Consider the following 17,153-nt stretch of genomic DNA (forward strand, 5'->3'; position numbering starts at 1 on the left):
TCAACCTGCAATCTGACATTCATAAAGTTGTTTGCTCAATGAAATTGAGTTAAGGGCATAATTTTCAAATTGTGTAATTAAGATAATTCATCTTGATGATGATGGTTTAGCATCAAATGTCTTTAATAAATAGTGCAACCATTGTGAACAAAAATTTTATTTGTTGGTTTGAAATATTATATACAAAATACTTGTATGCATCAGACCAATAGATTATGATTAATATCCCCTCAAAATTGGTTCTAAGTCAGGAATCACACATTGTCCATCTAATAGTTTTTAATGTGCGGTATATGATTAATAAACATGCCATGATGCACAAAGATCGATTCCTCAAAGAATATGAAGGATGTATGTTATCATTAGATCCTCATTCAAAAGATAATTCAAGTCAAATGTCGAATGCATCTCATATTTAAGCTGCAAGTGCTCCTATTTTATGTCCCTAAAGGACAAAGCCTATGTATATATAAAACGTAGTAGATCAATCGATTTCAAATGAAATACTTCTTAAAAAGAATAAAAAACAAATGATCATAATAAGAAGACAATATGCTCTTAAAAAACCTACGATATAACACTTCATGAAACATTATGAGAGATTCAGGTACCTGAAAATAATAAAATGATTAGATTTCAAAATATTATACGATACGAAATGATATATTTTTAATCCAAAGGTCCAAAATTCTCAATTATTCTATTGTATATATCCTATATATATATTTAATTATTTCTTATCTTTATCTTAAGATTAAATTTAAACCGTCAGATCAAACATTGAACTATCTAGATTTTAGTCCATATTTTCAAAGAAACAGTACATCTTACGCGTCTTTCCTTTGGAAAATTAAATACACGCTCAGCTTTTTACAGTGAGCAGCCATCGATGGGTCACCATCTTCTTTCTCAAAACAGCGACCATGGCCAACCCCCTCCCCTCCCTCTCTTCACCGCCTCTCTCCCCCCCCCCCAAACCCCCCCCCCCCCCCCCAACTAAACCGATAGCTGGCCGCCTGTCACCCTACCTATACACGAATCTTTCATTTTCATCACCCAAAGCCAGCAAATCGCCAAAAATAAGAGAAAGTCCCAATTTGGTGCAACAATTCAAAATTGGTGTCAAATTCGCGTTTTTGAGTTCCGAAATCATGAAAAGGGGAGGTCTAAAAGCTGTGAGTTTGGACTTCAAATAAGGATTTTCTTCATTTTGGGGTTTTGCCCGTTGGAGCCTTTTTTGTGTGTTTAAATCCGGACTTTCGCGGCCGGATTTCACCTATAAATATGGGCGAATTAGTAGCGTAAGAGAGCAGTGAAAATTGTGGGAAAAAGCAGCAAGAGAGGTTCAAAAAATCCGGCAAAAGCGGCAAGGCAAGGCAAAGGTTTTTTTATTTTCTCGAAATTTGTTCTTGGCAAAAAGAAAGAAAAAATCAGTAAGTCACCAACGAGTGGCTGGAATAGTTGTTCTTTTCTTCGGGTTTGCAAGTCGAGCTTGAAACCTTAAATTTTGGGGTCTGAAGTTGAGTTTGCTGTCGGAACCTCGCCGTCGAAATCCCAGTTTCGCTGCGCCGAAAAAGGTGCGAACCCACACCCTTTGTTTTGTTCTCATCTTCTTCCACCCTATTTCGGTTTATATGATTCTGTTTCTGTCCTAGATTTTGTTGTTGTTTGTTTTCGTCGACTCTCCAAGTAGAAAAGCAATTCGATTTCGTTGGAATCATTTTGGGTATGAAGCATGTGACATAACTTGGTTTCGAATTTTGTTCATAGTATTTTGTTGCCGCTGTTTCGGCATCACAGATGGGAATGTGATTTCATCTTTATTAGGCTTATGTCGTTGCTGCATTTTCAAATTTTTGAATTACATAATTTTGAAAAAAAAATAATTCTATATGTGAATATATGGTACATTTAGGTGTCAAGTTTGGCCACTGTGTTGTTGCTCCCCATCTGTGAATTGATCCCAGTGATTCATTCAATATATACATTTTGTATGATTTTAATGGGTGATACATATGATATTAATGGGTGATACATATTGTATTATGGTGATTTATATGGTAGATATAATTATTGGGTGATTCATATGATATTAATTAGTAATATATATGGTATTATGATGATTCATATGGTAAATATAATTATTTATTTTAATTATTGGGCTATCCATATATATGGTATTATTGTGATTCATATGGGAGATATATTTATTTATTTCAATTATTGAGTGATTCATATGATATTAATGGGTGATATATATGTATTATGATGATTCATATGGTAGATACAATTGTTTATTTCGATTATTGGGTGATTCATATGTCATTAATGAAAGGTAATGGTGTAGTCAGTATAGGAAACAAAAGTAATAATATTTTAAAAAAAAGATTAAAAGCAGAAATGAAATATAATTAAAATTAAATCTAGAAAAAGTAGATTAAAATTAAAGACGAAAAAAAAAGAAAAAAGATAAAAAAAACACATCTTTCATAATTAAAGATGAAAAAGAGAAACGTTATTAAAACACCTAAATTAAATCTAAAAAAAGAGAAAAATTAGATATCTTTCCTTAAAATAAAATAATACAATGAATAAAAGAGAATCTATTATTTTCTTAAATAAATATCTTGTTAGTTTTAAATGTATTATTTTTTTATATGTATCACTATTTCAAAAAATCGGGATAAAATTTAATTAACAAAATAATCGAAATTTTATGTAATATCGTTTAAAGATTCAGGAATTTATGTAAGTTATTCATTTTTATATTATGCAAAATGGGGCATTTGGATACGGGTAGCATTCCATAGCCTCCAATTAATTGAAATGTCTTCCAAGTTGTGGATATTTGAACTTCAAATTACGGATCCTTATAGGACATTGCGAGTATTTGTCTCAAGGTTTAAATGTTGCTGTAGATGGCAAGAAACTTTGATTCTTTTAAATCTTTCAAAAAATGCATATATCCTTTCGGTCACTAATCCTTATCCTTTTATTTTTACATGTGAATACGGGAGTCGGAAACGGAGTTTTAATTGAAACTCGATCCCACTATCGGGTCGATCGCTACTAGGATTCAGAGCTTTGGAATTGCATAAACTTAAAACTCAAGCTCTGTTAGAAGTCTAGTATCTCTTAGTCCCTTCTTTTATTTAGTATTCATGCTATATTATCATTCTTTTGAAACTTGGGATGATATTATTATTGAAACTTTATTAATTGCTTGTTATGTTCATATCGCTTTAGAATTTGCGGATTCCTTTCTAAATAAACTAACGTCCTATAGAATTTGCGGATTCCTTTCTAAATAAACTAACGTCCTCACCTTTTTTCGCAACTACCACGTGACTAGTCAAAATGGTTCTTTTCTTTCTAAAAAATAAAAGGGCTTTAGCAGTTTTAATATTTGGTTAACTTCTCATAACTACTATTCACTTCAAAAAAAATATTTTATAGAATGTAACTAATGTCAATTTTTTTTTTTTTTTTATAGAATGTAACTAATGTCGTAGCCTCAATATCTTTTTTTTAAATAAAGGGAGTCTAGTTTTTCTTACTAATGGCTAAAATTTAAACTTTCTCCCCTTTTTCTTTTTCCTTAAAAAGAAGAGATTATTTATGTGTTCCAACTTACTTGAATAATTTAAACTGTATTGGAAGTTCTCTCCACTTTTAATTAAATAGTTTATATTAGTTTCTAGATTCAAAGACCCCAACAAAAAGAAAAAATAATAAAAGAAAAGCGTAAGGTATGTATATGTACACACTAATGAAATGTCTTACTGCTATTACTATTCATTCATAATTTTTAAATCAAATTATTGTTATTGGGACAAAGTGACTCGCATTGACCCAATTACAAAGGTTCCCTATGGCAAAGAATTGTGTGAAACCATTCTCAGAAAAAATGTTAGAAAATTTTCACGCTCCACAAAAAGAAATTATCGATGACAAAGGTCGTACAACACATTTCGTGGGCGGCCTTCAAAGACTATCATTCGTAGGATGAGATGCTAATTATTATTATTATTATTATTATTATTAGTACAAAAAGTACTAAACTTGAAGAGGTAGAATTACCTCAAAATCTTGATTTATTAAATAAATCAAATTTGATAAGAGATGGTAGAATTGTCATCAAATTGAAGACAACTCTTTTTATTTGAGTTTTGAGTTACATGAGATAACTCTGAATTGTTCACTTTTTCTGTAAGTTGTTTTGGAGAAACGACCGAATTTAAAACCCAAGTGTTAGGAAAGTTAATTTTTTTCCATCTTATAGGTCTCCTGGTACTAACCTTAGATTTTAAGAAATTGGTTTCTATAAGAATGGTATAATCAGAAGGGTCTTCAGTCAACTTACATTTAGGAGCCATAGTAGTCATAAGACGATAATAAACGCGATAAGATATTCCTACAAGTTCAGATCCGGGGGTATAATTATAACCATTGGTTTTAACATTTAAGGTTAAAACATCAAGAATATTTCTATCAATCAAAGATAATTAAAGATTTGGCTGAACATTAAAATATTCTGGACCATAAGTAAGAGTTGATTCTATAGTTCCCATAAGAGATTGTCTAAAATTTAGATTTCTAGCATCACGTAGAGCAGTTAAAAATGTTTTAGGCAAACCTCTCAGAGTAAGTGGTTTAAAAGCAATTTGTACCAAACCAATATGCATGAAACTGTAATGATTTTTAAAAGTATCAATGTCTTTTTTATCAAGCAAGTAAATAATTTGTTCATTAGCATTTAAAGCAATAGATTGTTCAGTAGTTTTAACTATTTGTTTATGCAGAATTTTATCAAAATAATCGTACTCATAAATAGTATTAACTTTGATTTTTGGAAGAGTCCATTTATTTAATAAATCAAGATTTTGAGGTAATTCTACCTCTTTAAGTTTAGTACTTTTTGTCCTTACTTCTTCCAAATCCATTAGAAAGAGAATTCATGCCTATGTCTTAAATCATCACACCTTTTCTTAGATAACTAGGAAATAACCAGGCTCTGATACCATAAGCAAGATCTTTTAGCAGTGGTAAGCCACGCTGCGTTCAAACTTATAAATATCGACTTAAGCTTTAGTCGAAATATCGAGCCAAAAGCACCAATCGAAATATAAGCAAATGTCAAATAACTTAATAACTGTATGAGAATCTTTTACCCAAATATAGGGCCTGTCAGAGACTTAATAAGCTTAGGTTGAACCATGTGTCTAGAAGTTCTAATTGTGCAAAATTGCCCTTTTCTTTAACTCAAATTGCTGGGCTAAAGAGGCACAACTTACTAGACGGAGTCACTGAGACAAGCCAACCTAAAACATATTAAACTTGACTGTACCACCATTTTGAAACCAAGTTAGAAGCTATAGAAACATTTCTCATATTTAGATAAAGTCTGAATATTTCATAATTATCTAATAATAGAAGTTAGATTTTAAACATAGACATGCAAATTTTCTTAGCCGGACATGATCATGGCTGGTAAGAAGAAGTAGTATAAAAAGTAGTTAAAAAGAAGAATAGTTATGTACCTTAAAGCCAACCAGATGTAAGGCCTGAACAGTATGTAATAGTGACTATTCGCCTTTTATTTATCTTCAGAATATATTACAAAAGTAGATAGAAGGGAGAGGCTAGACGTAGTGAGAGAAGGGAAAGGGAAAACTTCTGCCTCTCTAACAGGAATAAGGCATCTATTTATAATAAAAAAGAGAATCTTGCACAGTATATAATGGGACCCTGTGCACAGTGTTTTTAATAAAACAAGCATAGTAATGAATTTTAATAATTCCTGTGGGTCTTTGCTGTCACCTCGAGCTTTTTGAAATGGGACTTTATGTAGATCTGCTATCTGTCATTTTTTGTCTTTTCCCTTTTTCTTTAATTGAGAGAGAAGGGCTTCAGTTTGTTCCAATTCTGCATTTGTGAGAATATGTGCTGAAGGTAGTGGTTGTGAATCAAGAACATCTTCCGTATTTTCTGCTTCTTCGCTTGTGATGCTTTTCATCGATGTGTCTGAATTTTGTTCTACCATTTTAATCAATTTATTCAGAACCTTTGCTAAGTAATTTTCAATCATTTCCAATTTGTCACCTTCTTGAACTGAGATTCTTCTGGAGATATAGTTTAGACCTTTGTCATTGATCATTTCTTTTCGTGGAGTGTGAGAATTTTCGACGTTCTTTCTGATAATGGTTTCACGCAATTCTTTGCCATAGGGGACCTTTGTAATTAGGTCAATGCGAATCAATTTGTCCCAGAAGTTACAATAAAAAACCCTATATAGGCCGGATATTTGTTCTTTAGTGAATCCAAATTCATCACTCTACATGTGAGTCCATGGAATGAAAAATTCTATAAAAAATACATTTGATCGATGGTGTCTAATTTACAGACATGTTTCGAGAGATATAATTTTGGGTATTGGATACCTAATAAAAGAATTACCGTCGAAGGACTAAAGAAGAAAGAGATACTAGAAAAATTCATTGCAAGTCCTTTAGATTTACCAAAAATAGATCTAAGATAGATTTAACAAAAATCAAGTGCTATAACTGTAAACAGTTTGGGTATATTGCTCCAAATTGTAAGCTTCAGAAAATCAAGTCTCTAGGACTTTCTGATGATCTTCATGATCAAATTTATGGCTTGTTATATATTTCTGGTTCTGAGTTTGATTACAACTATGAATTTGAATCAGAAAATAATTTTGAATTGCCTGAATCTTCTGATAGTAATCATGAAAATGAAAATGAAAAAAATGCTTGCCCTGATTGTCCTGGTAACTCTTGTACTTGTGATAACATCATTTATCGATTACAGTCTTTGTTTGAAGACTTAGATTTAAATGTCCAAACTTTTAATTGCTGAAAATGTTCTTGAATTATTGAAAGAAATTTCGGACGATAAACTTCGTGAAAAAATTATTAATCTTGCTGCAAAAAAACAGCTAATAGCATTTCAACTAGTTCTAAAGCAGTTAATAAAACTTATGATTATGATATGCCTTATTCTTTAGCCGAGGTTAATCGACGCCGTGCTTTAAGTAAAACACTTGGTAGAGATACTTCTTTTGATGATTTAAAGATCGAGGTTGAAAATCTAAAAAAAGAAATTATTTCATTAAAACAAAATCAAATGATTTGTGATCACAGAATTTCAAAAATTGAAGAAAATACTTCTCATCATAATTTTCTCATGATATTCCTTCTACTTCTAAAGGTAAAGAAATTGCTGAACCTGATATTGATAATAATATTCAAACTCTTGATATAAAAAATGATTTATTTTTAGGAATGATGCAGATTATTACCGCCCATAAATGGTACATTAATTGCTCCATATTAATTAATAATGATATCTCTATAAATAATATTGCCATGATTGATAGTGGGGCAGATGTTAGTTACATTCAAGAAGGTTTAATCCCTACTAGATATTCTCAAAAAACTATTCATATCATTAGATCGACATCTGGTCATACTCTTGATATTAATTATAAATTGTCCAATGCACATGTCTGTAAAAATAAGACTTGCATTCTACATTTTTTTCTTTCTAGTAAAAAAATAATTATAACCCCCTATTATTTTAGGAACACCTTTTATAAATGCTATTTACCCTTTTACGCATCTTGATGCAAATGGTTTTCAAGCCACTTATAAAAATAAAAAAATCTCATATTCCTTTATTACTGATCCAGTTACTCGAGATATAAATGCTCTGATTGACATGAAACAAACTCAATTAAACTTCTTACAATTTGAAATTATGAGTATGAATGTTCAAAATACGTCGAGTTCTGTGAAAATACAAGAAAAAATAAAAATGATCTCGAGCCAGTTGATTACTGATATTTGTGTAGACCATCCAAATGCTTTTTTGAAAAGAAAAGAACATGTTTCTCTTCTTTATGAAAATAATTCCAGCGAAGCCAATATTCCAACAAAATTTCGACCCTATCAAATGAATGCGGAATTAGTAGAATTCTGTAAAAAGGAAATTGATAATCTTCAAGAAAATGGTCTTATTAAACCTTCTAAATCCTCGTGGTCATGCACTGCATTTTATGTTAACAATGCTGCTGAAAAAGAACGAGGTACACCTAGACTTGTTATTAATTACAAACCATTGAATAAAGTTTTGAAATGAATTAGGTAGCCAATACCCAATAAAAAGGACTTGCTATCTAGACTATATTATAGCAACATGTTTTCAAAGTTTGATTTAAAATCTGATTATTGGCAAATTCGTATTGATGATGAACATACTTATAGAACTGCTTTCAGTGTGCCTTTTGGGCAATATGAATGGAATGTTATGCCTTTTGGTTTGAAAAATGCTTCTTCTGAATTCCAAAAAATCATGAATGATATTTTTAATCCCTACATGAAATTTATAATTATTTATATAGATGATATTCTTGTTTTTTCTAAAACAATAGAATTACATTTTAAACACTTGAATATTTTCAAACAAATTGTGATGCAAAATGGTTTGGTTATCTCTAAACCAAAAATGTCATTATTTCAGACTAACATTCGATTTCTTAGACATAATATTTCTAAAGGTAAAATTGAACCAATTCAAAGATCTTTAGATTTTTCAAATTTTTTTTTGATATTATTACTGATAAAACTCAATTACAAAGATTTTTGGGCAGTCTCAATTATATTTTTCCTTTCTATCAGAACTTATCTCGTGATTTGACACCTTTGTATGATAGATTAAAGAAAATTACAAAGAACCGTGGACTGACACTCACACTAAGCTAGTCCAACTAATTAAAAAACGTGTTGAATCTTTACCTTGTGTAACTCTAGCAAATCCTGCATGGTTAAAGATTGTGGAGACTGATGCTTCAAACATTGATTATGGTGGGATTCTAAAACAAGTAAATCCCCATACTAATTTTGAAAGTCTTATTAGATTTCACTCTGAAAAATGGTCTGATAGTCAGAAAAAATACGTCACAGTGGCTCATGAAATGTTAATTATTGTTAAATGTGTTTTAAAATTTCAAGATGATTTATATAATCTAAAATTTATTGTTAGAACTGATGCACAAGCTGTTAAGTATATGTTTGATAAAGACTTTAAACATGATGCTTTCAAATTATTTTTTGCAAGATGGCAAGCTCAATTAACTCTTTTTAATTTTGAAATACAATATAAAAAGGGTAGTGAAAATTCTTTACCTGATTTTCTATCTCACGAATGCATTAATAATTCATAAATAAAAAATTTTTGCAGGTTACTTAGGGACAAGAAAAAAAATCAAGGAGAATGAATTACTATACTTTCTACCTTTCTGAAAAATTAGTTATCACTATCATAAAATGCATTCCTCTTTATGAAGATATACATTTTATTATCTTAGAAAAACTTGTTCATGATTTAATATAAAAAAATTTATTTTTTTCAAACTGGGAAGATATGCGTGATGAAATTGATTGGGAGGACATTAACTATTACTTTGATAGATTCTAATCTTATTTGCACTTGCAGTATGGGTACCGACCACCCATGGCTGGTGGTTCGAGGAAGAGGAAATAACGGCAGAAGCCAAAGTCAAAACACTAAAGGAAGAGGATCCTCATTTTCATTTTATACTTTAGGTTCTTCGAATTTTCCTGTATTACAAAGAGGAAATATGAGTTTGATAAATACGAAAATACAGCATATTACAGAACCATCGTCTTCAAAAACTCAGAATATAAGCCCTTCAATCTGTTTGGATGATATGCCAGAAGATCATTCTTTATATGAACAAGTACAATCCTATGTATCTGCCAAAAAGACTAATTCATATGTAGTAATTGCTTCAGAAAATACTGCAGATAGGCCCAATTATGAAAATCTCGAAGAAAGGGAATTGATACTCCTTGTTGAAAACTCTCAAATATGTAAACAGGAGGATCCATGGAGATTACTCCAAAAACATTTATTAACACATCTCTATTTTGCAGGAGAATCATTTAAAACTAGAGCTTATTATGAAAATATTTTAGTCGCCACTGGTAGCGCTGAAATAGAACATCATCAATTGATCGGAGCAACGACTGAATATGTGCATGACTATTCTAAAATGGTGATTAAAAAACTCCTTTCTATTGAAGATTGAGCCACAACCCGCATGGCTGAAAGATTCAAAAGTTACTTTTACCTACTGGGATTATATTAAAGCTTTTACTTAAACTCGTTACTACAATAATTCTAAAAACACGCATACTTGATTTCTAAAGGTTTGTGCAAAAGTCTTTGAAAATCAAATTCCCAACTGGTTTATCCAATGGTGGTCATATCATGGCCCCACCGTTAAAATCCTGCCATCAGAATACTCACCTCTACCAAGAATAAAAGAAGCATTCACCATTTCTAACTGAATTATATCTCTTGGAACATGTCTGTAAATTAGACACCATCGATCAAATGTATTTTTTTTATAGGATTTTTCATTCCATGAATTCACAAGTGGAGTGTTGAATTTGAATTCACCAAAGAACAAATACTCGGCCTATATAGAATTTTTTATTGTAACTTCTGGGATAAATTGACTGGCATTGATCCAATTACAAAGGTCCCCTATGGCAAAGAATTGTGTGAAACCATTATCAGAAAGAACGTCGAAAATTCTCACGCTCCACGAAAAGAAATTATTGATGACAAAGGTCTAAACTATATCTCCAGAAGAATCTCAGTTCAAGAAGGTGAAAAATTGAAAATGATTGAAAAATACTTAGCATAGGTTCAAAATAAATTGATAAAAACGGTAGAACAAAATTCAGACACATCGATGAAAAACATCACAAGCGAAGAAGCAGAAAATACGGAAGATGTTCTTAATTCACAATCACTATCTTCAGCACACATTCTCACAGATGCAGAATTGGAACAAACTGAAGCCCTTCTCTCTCAGTTAAAGAAAAAGGAAAAAGACAAAAAATGACAGACAATAGGTTTACATCAAGTCCCATTTGAAAAAGCTCAAGGTGACAGCAAGGACCCACAGGAATTATTAAAATTCATTACTATGCTTGTTTTATTAAAAACACTGTGCACAGGGTCCCATTATATATTGTGCAAGATTTTTTTTTAATTATAAATAGATGCCTCATTCCTGTTAGAAAGGCAGAAATTTTTCCTTTTCTTTCTCTCTCTACGTCTTGCCTCTCCCTTTTATCTACTTTTGTAATATATTCTGAAGATAAATAAAAGGCGGATAGCTACTATTATATACTGTTTAGGCCTTACATTCGGCCGTCTTTAAGGTACATAACTATTTTTCTTTTTAACTACTTTTTATACTACTTTTTCTTACCCATGACCATATCCGGCTAAGAAAATTCGCATGTCTATGTTTAAAATCTAACTTCTATTATTAGATAATTATGAAATATTCAGACTTTATCTAAATATGAGAAATGTTTCTATAGCTTCTAACTTGGTTCCAAAATGGTGGTACAGTCAAATTTAATATGTTTTAGGTTGGCTTTGTCTCAGTGACTCCGTCTAGTAAGTTGTGCCTTTTTAGCCCAGCAATTTGAGTTAAAGAAAAGAGCGATTTTGCACAATTAGAACTTCTAGACACATGGGTTCAACCTAAGCTTTTAAGTCTCTGACAGGCTCCATGTTTGGGTAAAATATTTTCATACAGTTATTAAGCTATTTGACATTTGCTTATATTTTGATTGGTGCTTTTGGCTCGATATTTCGACTAAAGCTTAAGCCGATATTTATAAGTAAGTTTGAACGCAGTGTGGCTTACCCCTGCTAAAAGATCCTGCTTATGTTATCATTATCATCAAATACACTTCATTCCAACTATGCATTCATATGCGTATTTTACCTTTACTTTAATTACTTTTAACTACTACTTCTACAAGTTTTTTTTTAAATAAATGAATAATATTATGATTTCTTACATTTCAAGAATATGCGAGTCTACTTTATACAAAGTTAGTATGTCAACGTATTTGATATTATTTATAGATTTTATCCTCAAGATAGAAAAGTTTCCACATTTTTGCAACTTACGTAATAATTTACGATCTACAAGTTGTGTTTTCTTTTACCTCGTAAATAATCTCTTTAGGCACGTAGCATTACATACCTTTGAATTTCATATTCTAGCGAAAATTAAACTTCAAAACAAAATACTAAGGTCAAACTTTAACGTTCCGTTTTCATTTTGAAGCATGCATATATATTTTGGAATACAATATGACATATTCACACATCATAAGTGTACATTTACATACTTTAGGTTTTCCTTTTAATTTGATAAATACTTGTATAACTATTATCATTTTAGCAAATAACGAAACAAAGTTTTTTCTAAACTAAGCATAAGGACTATCTTCAGATAGGTTCTGAGGGGTGCCGAATACCTTCCCCTCGAGTAACCAAAATCCTTACTCAGAATCTCAAAATATTTTCAATAGACTAAAACAGAGTTTTACAATAAAAAATAGTTTTTTCCTAATTTTTCTAAAAAGTTAGGTGGTGACTCTAAAAAATAATTTTTCAAATCCCAAGAGTCATGATACACCATCATGTGTCGTGTGATGTTTCGATCGGTTCGAAATAGGACGCGACATTGAGTACTTATCTGATTCGTATAAAGCTCAGTCTCAAATAAGTTATGTGTTCATATGTGGGGGTACTGCCATATCTTGGAGATATACAAAGTGGTCTATCTAGCCATTTCATTGAACCATGCTGCGATAATAGCTATTCATGAAGCTAGCCGAGAATATATATGATTGAGGTACATGATACATCTCATTCGCGAAAAATGTGATTTGAAATGTGATAAAGTACCCATGATTTTTTTTATGAGGATAATGCAGTATGTACAACACAACTTAAGGGAGGACTCAAGGAGATAGAATGAAGCACATTTCACTAAAGCTTTTCTATACACACGAGCTACAAAAAAATGGTGATATTAACATGCAACATATTTGCTCAAGTGACAATATGGTTGATTTATTTAACAAGTACCCTCTTATTGCAACTTTCAAGAAGATGGTACACAAAATCAGGATATAAAGGTTCAAGGATGTTCTCATTAGGGGGAGTTAATATGCGATGTACTCCTTTTCCCTTACGAGGTTTTATCCCACTGAGTTTTCCTTGTAAGGTTTTTAATGAGGTAGCCTATATATGTATTGTTAGAGATGTGTACTCTTTTTTCTTCACTAGATTTTTTTCCCATTGAATTTTTTCTAGTAAAGTTTTAACGAGACACATTATCTATCAATTAGACATTCAAGGGGGAGTGTTATAAATATATTACCATATATAGTGAATGTCTACTTTACCATATATAATGAGTGTCTATTTCACCATAAATAGTGAATGTCTATTTATGAAAAAGTTAGAAATCCAAAGGTTAGTTTTCCCCTATAAATAAAGAGATTTTTCTTCATTGTAATTCTCTCTTCAAGAATCCTTATAAGAAATAAAGAAGTCTCCTCTCTTGTCTCTCTATTCTTCTTATATTTACTTTAATTTTCATAACATTAATATTATTATTTAGCTAGTTGTATTATTACTCATAAACAATTTTGTTTGTTTTTCAACATTTCTATTTGATTTGAATTTGGTGTCAAAAGTTATTTAATTTCATAATTTTTTAGATTTTTTTATAAATTTGAGACTTGATTAACAAGTAGTAACTTCATTTAATATTATATTGTACATATTTATGTGATTAACAATTTAAAATTTAAATTAAAATTATAAAAATAATATATTTTAAAAAGTGGACTGGCCCATGGGGGCCCGCAACCCACAGTGTGATGGGTTGGACTTGCTATTTTCTGGCCTATCATGTTGATGGGCCAGCCCGGCCTGACCCATCAAACTTCAAAGTCCATGTGGGCTATCCCAAATGGGCTGAGCCGACCCGTATTGACATCTCTAAACACATATATATTTTACTAACATAAGTTTTAAATAGTTGATGGATCATCACTTTTACATTTACTATGTAGTATCTCTTTCTCTTGTTGTCTGACGCTAAGAGAGACGCTTCAATTTGAACTATATTTGTGGTACGATTATTTTTTTCTATATTTAAAATCTTTTCTTATTTTTAAAGTTAAGATCTTTACAAAATCTTTGATTACATTCTTATTACGTATTTAAAACTTACAAAAATTTGGTACATATTAAATTTTTCTTATTCTAACATTTTTATATTTATTTCTAGATTTTTTAAATCTATATAAAATTAAACTTAGTTAATTTAGAATTCGTAAACTAATAAAAAAGTATAAGTTGTCACTAATTATGATGACTTCTAATAAGGAAAGGTTTTACCATAAATATATTTAATCAATTTTCAATTCTTAAATAATAGAAAAATAGTGAAAAGACGATTTTATTTGAAGCAAAAACTTTTAATAAAGGAAAAAAAGTTCAAACAGCATTTCTAAGATGCTTCACACTTATAATATAGTATAGATAAGTTCTACAATTTTAAATCTTTTTACGTATTTAAAATTTGAGCCGTGTAATTCTTTGTATTTAGACATTTGAATGATTAGATAATGTGAAGGAAGCGTATGCACGTTTATTTCTGTTGAAATTTCATCTACTCAAAATGTATCAATCTCGTCAATAAAAACTAAATTACATTTATGATGAAATTTTATTTTTCTATGCCCCGATACATAGTTGACTAGTCGTGAAGTAAAACATGGAGAAAATTTCATTCATGATCACTTAGTTTTGTGTTTATTACATAAAAATTAATTTGTGGTTGACTGCACATCCAAGCATACATATTTAACTATGATAGTCAACTAGTCGTCAAGTAAAACGTGAAGAAAATTTCATTTATGATCACTTAATTTTGTGTCTACTAAACAAAAGTCACTTTGTGGTCGACTGCACATGTAAGGAACATAGTCAACTAGTCATCAAGTAAAAAATGGAGAAAATTTCATGCATGATCACATAGCTTTGTGTCTATTACACAAAAATCATTTTTTTTTAATTACATTAAAGTCATTTTACTTTACTTTGATCACCACAAAAGTCACTTTGATCGAATTTTATAATAATTTCAATGAAAAATGATGTGACAACTTTAATTAATATATTTGCTTAGCTAAATAAAGTTAATATACTAAACCAACAATACGTACATAATGGAGTATATATTCAGTCCATATTCACGGGTAACAAACGACCCAATATTGAACAAATGTTCATGGTTTGAACAAAAATCAATCAAATCGATTTTTATTTGATTTGTTTTTTACTTTTAAATATTTAGTTTGATTTTGATTTTGTTTAAAAAAACAGAAGAAATATATATATATATATATATATATATATATATATATATATATATATTCATCAAAATTTGTTTATGATTTAAATATCGTGTGTTAGATGTTCGATTTGTTACTGTTTTATGTGGTAAGCTCAAGATTTATTTTTCTTTTTGAATGAGCTGTTGTCTTTTTCTTTTCTTTTTGAATAAATCGCTGGTCCTTTTTTTTTTTTTTTTTCTTTTGAATGAATTATCTCTTGTATTTTCAATGTATGGTTAGTGACCAATCGAGCTCAAATCGATAAATATATATTATATTTAGTTTGGTTTGATTTTAGAAGTTTAAAAAATGATTATTTTGATTTTGATTTTAACAAATTACCGAATCGAATCGACCTATGAACACCCTTAATTATGATTTTTTTTAATTTCAATTACTCTTTTTATCTTGTTCTATTTTTTTCTTATTTTTATACATTTTCGTTTCAAAAAAATATCAATAAATTTTTTTAGTGAAAATAATTTCCACTAACTGACCTATTCTATTAAGAAAAAAGTTAGTATTCTCTCATTATATAATTCATTGCAGAAATTGGGTTGGCCATATATAAAATGAGTCAAGCATGGGTAGTATATTATATTTAACCAAAATCAAGAATTAATTAAGGATGCCACATCATTTGTTTTTGATGGAATTAATATAAAATTGATAAAAGTGACTTCTGTGATGATCGGAGCAAAGTATAATAAATTTTGTGTAATGAAAGAAAAAAGTAACTTTTGTGTGATGGACACCAAACTACGTAACCATGGATGAAATTTTCTCGAAAAAAAGGTCTAAAAATCGGATGTCGAAGTTATATGAATTTGTGATTAACTGTTAATTAAATTAAACTACCGTAAATCATCCAAATAAGAAATAAAATTTATATTTGTAATTATAAACGTACTAAAATAAAATAAATACAAATAATGAACTTTAATCAAGAAAGAACATATTCTTATGGTATCGATGAAGCACAATTGATCTAGGATCATGGGTTATCTAATAATCACATGGTCTTCAATTGATTTATTTAGTTGAAAAATTACTTTAACTACAACCTAAATTTTTATTATTACATAAAATCTCAATTATCAGAAGTAATTACAAAAAATCCTTTTAACACTTTCTTTCTCCAAACTTCACTTTCACCTACCCTTTTCTTTTGCTTAATACTCCTCAAAGAGTGCCTAAAATCAAGGAACCTCATCATTCAAATTCAAATTTTGAATTTACAAAAGAGGCTGCAAGAACTTCAACCTCTCTGCCACAAACCCTAATTCCCAAACTTCTGACCAAAATCCTTCGCTGGCTTCTTCCCGAATCCGTATTCTTCCTTCTAAATTCGATGCCCCTAAAGTCGACGAGACCATGCTCATTATAAATGTCGCCAGTGGCGAGCCATCTTCTTTTCCATTTTTGTTTTCTTCCTTTTCAATGGCGGTTGGGGCGGCGTTTATAGGAGAAGACGAGTCATACTTGTAGTTTCCTTCGCCGGCGACGTTTCTTTCATTCCTTTAAATGGTGGTTGTGGGATAAGACAACGTCATACTTGTACTTCTTATTTTTGGTTGCTTCTTCATCGAATGTGATATTTTGGTAGCGGCTTGATTGGTCGAAGCTCGTAATTATTAGATTTGTGAGCTCGTTTCATCGTTGATAAGCTTGCTATTGCGTTGGTTGGTTTGAGAATTAAAGGCATTATGTTATTTATAAACTGATACATAGCACAAGTATGTATATGTATGACATTTGATATTGCTGAAAGTTTTTATGTCACACTATATACATAACATAGTTATGTGTATATTT

At 30.3% G+C, this 17,153-nt stretch overlaps 1 long non-coding RNA gene across 1 annotated transcript; it reads left to right on the forward strand.

Annotated features, from left to right (window-relative positions):
- Nucleotides 1-811: 811 nt before the first annotated feature.
- On the forward strand, nt 812-9,700 carry LOC124898128. Its single transcript, XR_007054859.1, has 2 exons — nt 812-1,577; nt 9,517-9,700. It is a non-coding gene; the product is annotated as an uncharacterized LOC124898128 (long non-coding RNA).
- The last annotated feature ends 7,453 nt before the right edge of the window (nt 9,701-17,153 follow it).

The sequence above is a fragment of the Capsicum annuum genome, chromosome 4, assembly GCF_002878395.1.
Source record: "Capsicum annuum cultivar UCD-10X-F1 chromosome 4, UCD10Xv1.1, whole genome shotgun sequence".
In the NCBI taxonomy this organism is placed as follows: domain Eukaryota; kingdom Viridiplantae; phylum Streptophyta; class Magnoliopsida; order Solanales; family Solanaceae; genus Capsicum; species Capsicum annuum.